The sequence below is a fragment of the Stegostoma tigrinum genome, chromosome 4 (assembly GCF_030684315.1).
Source record: "Stegostoma tigrinum isolate sSteTig4 chromosome 4, sSteTig4.hap1, whole genome shotgun sequence".
Taxonomy (NCBI): domain Eukaryota; kingdom Metazoa; phylum Chordata; class Chondrichthyes; order Orectolobiformes; family Stegostomatidae; genus Stegostoma; species Stegostoma tigrinum.
Window position 1 is genome coordinate 13,309,153 of NC_081357.1, and position 8,847 is coordinate 13,317,999.

Consider the following 8,847-nt stretch of genomic DNA (forward strand, 5'->3'; position numbering starts at 1 on the left):
TTAAAAGTGCTACATTTTGGAGTCTCAAACACATTCGGTGTCCCATTGGCAGGTTTCTGAGTGAATATATTGCCCCTCATATTGTACACAGTCTGTGATCGATACAATTATATTTGTCCAGTTGTATTTTCACTGTACAGAATGTATAACTATTCACACACGGATTGAAATTTTTCCAGTTGTGGAAAAAAAGTCCTCTGCATCTTTACACAGGAATATGAAGCATTCTCATGAGCATGACTGAGATAAACAAATAAAATTTTTGCTGTGTGAAGGTAGAACATTCTGGAACCGAGACCTGACACTAGAATCTACTCAATCTCAGTTTGGAGCCAATTTATTGAAAGCAAGCAAACGAAAAGAAAAATTGCTGAATACATGAATCCCTGTCACCCAATAGAGGATCTCCCACCCATGTACAATTGGGATTAGTCTGACGTATTTGTGCAGTATGGAGACTTTTAGGTCATATCATCAGAGGAATCACTAAACCCTTTCCACTCTTCTGCAAATCCATGCATTATAAATGAATGCAGTACATTATTTGAAGCCACACCATTGCTTTAGAAAATTCACTGTCACTTCCTTACCCTTGTCTTCTATGCAATTTATTTCAATTGGGTAATGACAGGACCGCAGTCCCCCATGTGAATCAAGATCTCCCTCCGCAGGATTATGTTGTCACACTTTGAACTGAACTCACACAAGAGAGAAGCTTCTTAAAATAATTAGACTTAAAAAATATGAATACTGAATTTAGAACAATTTCAGAAAGAGCAAAACCCGCGTGACTGTCGAAGTTAAGAGAGCTGAATAAAACTCACCATGTCAAAATGAGGCAGTGTGGGTTGGCGACAAATCCTTCTCACTGCTGGTGGAGGGCAGTGTTTATTAACAGGGCCATCGGGGTCTGAAAAGAGGAGATGAGGGGAGTTGTTCAAACACCAAGTACTGACACATACACAGACTGAATCCAATATGTGCTCGATGGGCGATCAAAATGTTTAGAACCATACAATAGAAATAAGCACACCTCACTGTTTGATGTCTGACCGAATCAGAACAATTTCAAATTTCCTTTTGAAAGGCAACTTCCATTAGCCTCTGTCCATTAAACCAACCAATGTAAAAGACACTTTTGTCAAAGGGTCTGTTGTCTGCTTCCAAAGCCTTCATCAGTTGGAACACTCGGCCTTCATATTGTTCGCTGCTAAGGTTACTGCCATCACTTTCATCAAATGCCCTGCAACAGATTTAAGATGATGTACATTTACTCTGGAGCATTTAGAGAGTGAAAAGAAGAGCAAGAGCAGGCCTTTCAGCTCCTTAAGCACTGAAAGCACTGTTTGAAAAGATTGTAATCGAACAGAACATCAGATGTCACATTGAAATAATTTATTTTGGGTGAGTCACTGGTCAAAGAGAGTGAAAGTGCCCTTGACGCTTCGAAAGCCTGTGTTTTCACACAGACCTGTTGGGCTATAACCTGGTGCCATGTGATTTCTGACCGTGTCCACCCCAGGCCAACACCAGCACTTCCACATCAGAAAAACACAAAATGAAACATTTGTGAGAATGACAGAAAGAACATGAGCCACCTTCAGATGAACTGAATTATTTGAATGAGCAGTTACAACCATGTTCTCAGAAGAAGAAGCTAAAGGATTTGTAATGTATTGATTCATGAAAAGATTCACATTGACCAGCTTCTGCACCTGATGTCAACAGCCCCATGAATCACAGTCTGACTCTCGGTTGAGTCATGTTGACAAAAGAGGTGACACAAGAAATGTCAAACACATGGGTACGATACTCTTAGAGATTGATACAGCGAGGAAATTTTAAACTTCTCAAATCATCCTGCCAAAAGAAACTGATGGAAAAAAATTTGCTTTTGAAAACACATTCCATAAGAAACAAACTAACTCAAGACAAGTACGCATGAGCTAACCGGGAAGTGGTGTTCACTGGAAATGACCAATTTCACATTTTAAATAGCTGATGCAATAAAAGTAAATGTAACTGAATTCTCAGACAATATGTTCAGCAAAAACTTGGCAATGCGTAAAGTGCCAATGTGTCTCAAAAATGCACTTTTCTCCAAAAGAGTTCATCTCGTCTTTGCTGGACATAAGTGATCTTCAAATATTACCCAATAATGGTTTTTCCATAGCTATTGAGCAGGTGGCACAGTAGCTCAGTGTTTAGCATTGCTGCCTCACAGTGCCAGGGACCAGGGGTCAATTCCACTCTGTGTGGAGTTTGCACATTCTCACCATGTCTGTGTGGGTTTCCTTCAGGTGCTTTCGGTTTCTTACCACAGTCCAAAGATGTACAGGTTAGGTGGATTGGCCATGTTAAATTGCCCACAGTGATCGGGGATGTGTAGGTTGGGTGAGTTACAGGGGGATGGGTCTGGTTGGGATGCCCTGAGGGTTGGTGTGGACTTGATGGGTCGAAGTGCCTGTTCCCACACTGTAGCGGGTCTATGAAATTGCTTCGCACCATCCAAGATCCAGTGATTGCAGATCACCGCCGAGACATTTCTTCTCAGCTCATCATGGCAGTCCTGCTGAGACAGGACCCAGTGTCACCTTCACACTCCAGAACTCTCAAAAACATCTTCCATGTGCTTGGATAGCTCACACACTGTTTCAAGATTCAGTGCTTTTAGCTGATGCACACACAGAGATTCTCTATCAGCTAATGCATTCAACTTCTGTTCTGCTGGTTCACATCAAAGACAGATCGAATCCTCCAGCTGATTTATTGTACTGAGTCAGCTCCTACATCTTTCGCAACATGAAGGGTCAGCTTCACAGAAGCTTTGACACGTCCAAGAAAACCATTAGAGGAACCTTTCTTCCTTTGTTTCAGGAGTCCCAGAAAGAAACAGAATTTTAAACCCTTTTGTCATACATTCCTTACCTGGGGGATTGTGAGAAACTGTGGGGGTTGCTTGTGGCCGAGATAGGATGTTGTTTGGGGGTTGGGAGGTGCTGGGATGGGGTGCAGGTGGGGGCTGTGTGAGGACAAGGGTGCAGGGTCTTTCTGCTTTTATTGGAACTGGGAAGAAAAGGCTGCCTCCAAACCTTTTCCCTGGTTCATGGCCTGGCTGCAGCCTACAGCTGGCTCCAGAATGTCTTTATTGCCATTTTCTCCCAGGGCCTGGGAGAGAAAACTTAGTCTCCAGTTTAGGATCAAAATCGAGGTCTGAATCTCAAGATTTTCCAGCCAAGAGAAACAATTTCTCTACCTTCGCATTTTCAAGTGTCATCACAAAGTTGTGCCTTTCAATGGGATCAACTCCTTCCAATATGTGGAGCCTCAACACTTATATCTGGAGCATCTAATAATTATGCACAGCCAAATGAAAATGCTACTTTCATTTCTATTTCCTATTTTCTCTTCATGAACCAATCCTTCATCCACGCCAATACCTTACCTCTAATGCTCACTTTCAAATTAGTTTTTTGTGAATAAACTTGTCAAATAATTTTGGAAGTTTGAGTATTCTCCATGTTCTGATTCCCTTTTTCCTAACTCACTAATTACAACCTCAAAAAACTAAATTATTTCTCAAGGATCTTTAAACATTGTTTATTTTCATCAGACGTTGTATTTCTAACTTTATTATTCAGCTTTCCTTTGCTATCAGTTCCAATTTTCTACCAATACCCTGCAGTTCTTTGTTTTTCTGTGAAAGGCGACAGAAAACAATCTTATTTCCATTTCCTCATTTACATTTCATAGAAATTTGTGCAAGAGTTGACAGTGAATAAGGTTATCTAAAATTCCAAAGGGTTCTTGATCAATTTGGCCAATGGGCTGAGGAGTGGCAGATGGAATTTAATTTGGAAAAAGATGAGCTATTGTGTTTTCGAAAAGCTGCTGCTTGTCCTGCTGTGTTCATCCAGCCTCACATTTTATTATCTTGGAATTCTCCAGCATCTGCAGTTCCCATCATCTCTCCCCCAAGGGCAGGACTTATTCTGTTATTGGTAGGGCCCTGGTTTGTGTTGTCAAACAGAAAAGCCTCGTGGTTCAGATGCAGAGTTCTTTAAAAATCACAGGCACACTGGGTGGTGAAGAAAGCATCTAACACGCTTGCCTTCATTGCTGAGGCCAGTGAGTACAGGAATTGGGACATCAGGTTTTACAGGATATTGGTGAGGCCTCTTCTGGAGTACTGTGTGCAGTTCTGGTCACCCTGTCAGAGGAAGGATATGATTAAATTGGAAAGGGTATAGAAATGGTTTCCCAGGATGTTGCCAAGTCAAGAGGTTTTGAGTTTGAAGGAGTGGGAGGATAGGCTGGGACATTTTTCCCCTGGAATGGAGGACGATGAGAGGTGACCCTATAAAGGTTTATAAAAACTCTAAGGGCATCGATATGGTAAATAGCAAAGTCCTTTCCTGAGGGTGAGTGTGCTCAAAAGAAAGGGATTGTTTTTAAGGTGAGAGGAGAAAGATTCAAAAGGATCCCAAGCGGCACCGTTTTTACACAGAGGGTGGTTCATAGGTGAAATAAACTGCCAGAGGAAGTGATCGATGCAGGTTCAGTTGTAACAAACAAAAGATATTTGGACAGGTCCATGAATAGGTAATGCTTCGAGGAATATGGGCCAAATGCAGGTCAGTGGGACGAGTTTAGCTTCGGAAACTTGGTCAGCATGGATGAGTTGGAACAAAGTGTCTGTTTCCGTGATATATGACGCGAACGCTTTTACTGCATTTTAGCATCTGGCAGGTTTTGGATAATTACACTTGGCAGCTCCAATTTTCAGAACCCTCAGAGTTGGCACACCTGCTGTGGAGTTTTGGCCTGACTCATTGACTTCCTTGGGCCTCAGATGCAGTCAGACCTGCTGTGAGTTTCCAGCTCCATATTTATTGGCCCTTAGATTTGGCAATCACGTTTGGCAATTTTTGGTCTCTTAAATTTCACCAAGACTTTTTGTCTTCTCAGATGAACTCTGGTCAGTGATTCTCTGCTCACCAGTTTCTTTAGCTTTTTTCCATTTTTATTTCTCTCCTCTTGTGGTTTGAACTTTCTCTCCCCACATACCCCTGAATAGTGGGTTTGCAAGGTGAGCTGGCCACGTCCTAAGGAGGACCTGCGTGAACAGGCCCAGTCCCACGAACGGGGACAGTCCCACATAGCAACCAGCAAAAACAGAGTGCCCTTGTATCCTGGGGTCTGCAGGCACACCCTGTGAGTCACAGAACACTGCCAACAGTGAGCCTGGAGCAGCATGTGGCCTGGGACCATAGAGCAGCATATATTTGAAGCCCCACAGCAGCCCCCGGGAAATTGCCCCGGAGCAGTACCCAGGCAGTGAGTCCTGGACAGAGACCGGCGTGAGGACACAATCCTTGCCTTAGAACTTACCTTCGAACTGTGGAATGTTAACCCCTGCATAGTTTCCTATTTTTAACTTATTTCCAATTCCGTCATTAAACAACAACTTCTATCCCTCTGCTGTATCCCAGAATTGTACCGAGGCGCTTGTACCGGAGGTGTCACATTCAGAAGGCAGACATTGTGAAGGTTTTTCACTGCTCTCCTGCAATGGAGTGTATGTGACAATAAAAGGATATTGCATTAAATAAGTTGATTTGGTTTCCCTGTATTTCTGGTGTACAATTTGTATCTTCCACTTTGAAGACGGAGGCAGAATATTTTTCCACTTATGCCTTGAATGTTCCTCACAGGAGAAATATCACAGCTAGGAAATGATAGAGACAACGCCTGTTTTCGTTACTCTTTACATTTCTACAAAAGCGAATTCACAAACTGTTTTTCCTTCTTTGATAACAAGGTGTGGAGCTGGATGAACACATTCCTGCTTCTCTGATGCTGCTTCGCCTGCTGTGCTCATCCAGCTCTGCACCTTGTTAACTCAGATTCTCCAGCATCTGCAGTTCTTACTATCTCTGTTATTCCTTCTGATGCCTTTGGTCAACACAACTCTTTGTGAAATACTCTCAAAAGTTAGATTTATTGTTGTTTTTTGCAACCTTAAAAAACGATTCTTTTCAATGTAATTCTGTCATTAAATTCAGGAACAAACTGTTGATGAGCCCTTCTTGCTAAATTTTTAATGTTGTGTCTGTTCTTATTTATATTTTTCAATGTTTCACAAAGTTTAGTAATGGCCATACGGCTTAAACCCATTAACAAATTTATTTTGGCCAACCCTCCTCTCACACCAATGCTATTGTCTGTCACTATGTTCAAGGTTCTTGTTTGGGACCAAATAATATCACTTTCAGACTGAATGTGGAATTCAGTTCTATTTTGATCATTGTCTTTTCATTGAAGTTGTGAGCTGTAAGGCAATGATGACAAGTATAGAAAGTGAAATATATGAAGCCTTCCCTCCGGCCTTTGATATTCCCAATCGCCATCGATACTGATTTTCCTTCTGAAAATTCTGAACCAGGATCCTTTCTCACCACTGCTCTTTGTCACCCTTTAATTTCAGGGCAGCTCCTTTCACATTCCCTTGATTTTTGTGAAAGTTCGCAGACTCTAGAAGATTTATTTCCCAGCATCGGTGACTTTGCAATAATACATCTGGGTCTTGGATTTGATTTCCTTCATTCTATTGATGTCCCCAGTTCATCGAACGTGCTACAAAAGCTTTGTACATTCAACTAAAGAGTCTTTCATTTTCTTCCTGATAATCTTTACATTGACCTTCTTTACTGATACGCTATTCCCACGAGGTTCTCTGACTCTTGCTGTGCCATTTGACTTGCCCTTTCCCAGCTCACTCCTCTGCCCCGTTGCCTAGACTTTCATCCTGGAGGTTAGAAAATATTAATTTATCCCACTTAGTTTTGGCCCGGATAACTTTTTAATGCCCAATGACAAATTGGAGATCGTGATGGGAATGGGAAAGTGAGCTTAGGATCCCGCTGCACCCATGTGGGGACAGCTTCCACAGATTCCAGCGGGTAAGCAATGGAGGGCACAATGCACAACATCCTGGAGAAACAACTGATTCCAGCAAATCTGGTATCAATTGGTCAGTGTGCATCTCCACATAGAAAGTTTCAAATGAGCCAGGCCAAATAGTAAAGTGTTATTTCCTATTCCAATGTCACATTGAAGCAACAGCAAACCGTACCATTATCGTTGTTGAACTGTGAATATTTGAAAAGTCGCTCGAAGCCGGCCTTCACTGCATCTTTCAAATCCATTCCATGGACTGTTGTTTCAACCCATGGGGATGGATTAAATGTAACTTCTTCATAACCCTGAAACAACAAAATAAAATGCATGAGCACATGATGTAACTGAAGTGTCCCTGAAAATAATTCTGTTTAGGGGATTGTCCCAGGTGTCTGAATGAAACATTGGTGTCAGCCATGCTTTGAGTTTTAAAGAGAATTGGGAGATTTTGTTGTGAATCTTGCTCTTAATTTATCTTGTTTTCCATTCAACCATTTCACCTTGGTTATTTTTTGCATAATGGATCATTTTCTCCCTTGTGCTTTCAGTACCAAAACTACGGAATGTTGTTGAAAATCTTCCACATGAACTTTCCGCAGATGTATGTAAGACCAAGAGAAATTTCAACGGAATTCAGTTTGGGCCTCATTTCTCATTCAGAATTTGGGACAAAGCGAACCAATTTCAACAGAATATCCAATAATAGACACAGGAGCGAGGCAGAAATATTGGAGCTGCTCTTTGACTTGAACTTCACATTCTTACTTTGTTCTGATACTTTCTCATCTCAGTCCTAAATGGCTTGTTCCCTTATTCTGAGACTGTGTTCTGTGATTCAAGAATCCAAGCCAGCAGCAACACCCTTCCGGTATTTACCCTTGCCAGCCCTTTAAGAGTTTTGGAAGTGTCAATGAGGTGACCTCTCACTCTTACAATCTCCACAGAGTATGCACCGAATCTGATGTCAATGAGACCTGAGGATAAGCTTCAGTTCCCTCACATGTTTCATAACTGAGGTGTGGGCTCCTTATGGGCTACACGTTAGAGAATTGAAAGCAGTCATTCAATAATTTCCAATGGTACAAAAATGACAGAATGCAATAAACCTTGAACTGTACTCACGTTCTCCAAAATGGTGGTCTCTGGTAAGAGACAATCAATTTCTTTACAGAAGTTGTCCACCTCTTCCACCTTTTCCCGAGCAGCAACTTGATGTCCGAAGAGGACAGACACAGTTAAGAACAGTGTCAGCATCTTGGTTTCTGCTCCGATCCCTGTTGAACGCACTGAATGACTATCAGCACCTTAAGGTGGATCTGAGGTTTGAGCAGAGAACACGGATCTTTTTATACCGTTTTGGGGAATGGTTTTGAATATGGCTTGCCCTCAGGCATGGCTGTCACATGATGCAGAAACACTGAAGCTGAGGAATTATGGGAACATTATTTTGTTACACACCTTGTGATGATTCATGGGCCCAGACCGTTCCATGGGTAGACAGAGATGGGACATACCCAAAAGGTACACATCAGGTTCCCTCAGAAGTCCCAATCCAATCTTGTTTCCTGAAGCCTTCAAGAAGGTCTCTCAGCCTGAGCTCGATTGGGAGAATTTGAAGAGATCTGGATCACTGGCCTACAGGCTGCCGAGGAAATAATGCACGGATAAATAAAAATCAGTTCGAACTCCTGGTTAATGACACAGTGAGCCACTTGACTCCCACTTTACCCCCATCTCTGATGTCCACCAATTCCCTGGCTGCACGAGGACACTACAACACACTATTCAACTTATCCTGTGTGTCCCTGTCTCTCTACCATCACCCAATCACACTCCTGACCAGACAACTAACCCCATCACCACCAGATCAGCCCTTCTGCTCCCAAT

The 8,847-nt window shown here is 42.2% G+C and overlaps 1 long non-coding RNA gene across 1 annotated transcript; it reads right to left on the minus strand.

Annotated features, from left to right (window-relative positions):
* Nucleotides 1-321: 321 nt before the first annotated feature.
* Nucleotides 322-7,236, minus strand: LOC132209527 (uncharacterized). The gene is made up of 2 exons (XR_009445656.1): nt 7,136-7,236; nt 322-1,243 (listed from the first exon to the last, which is right to left on the minus strand). It is a non-coding gene; the product is annotated as an uncharacterized LOC132209527 (long non-coding RNA).
* Nucleotides 7,237-8,847: the final 1,611 nt, after the last annotated feature.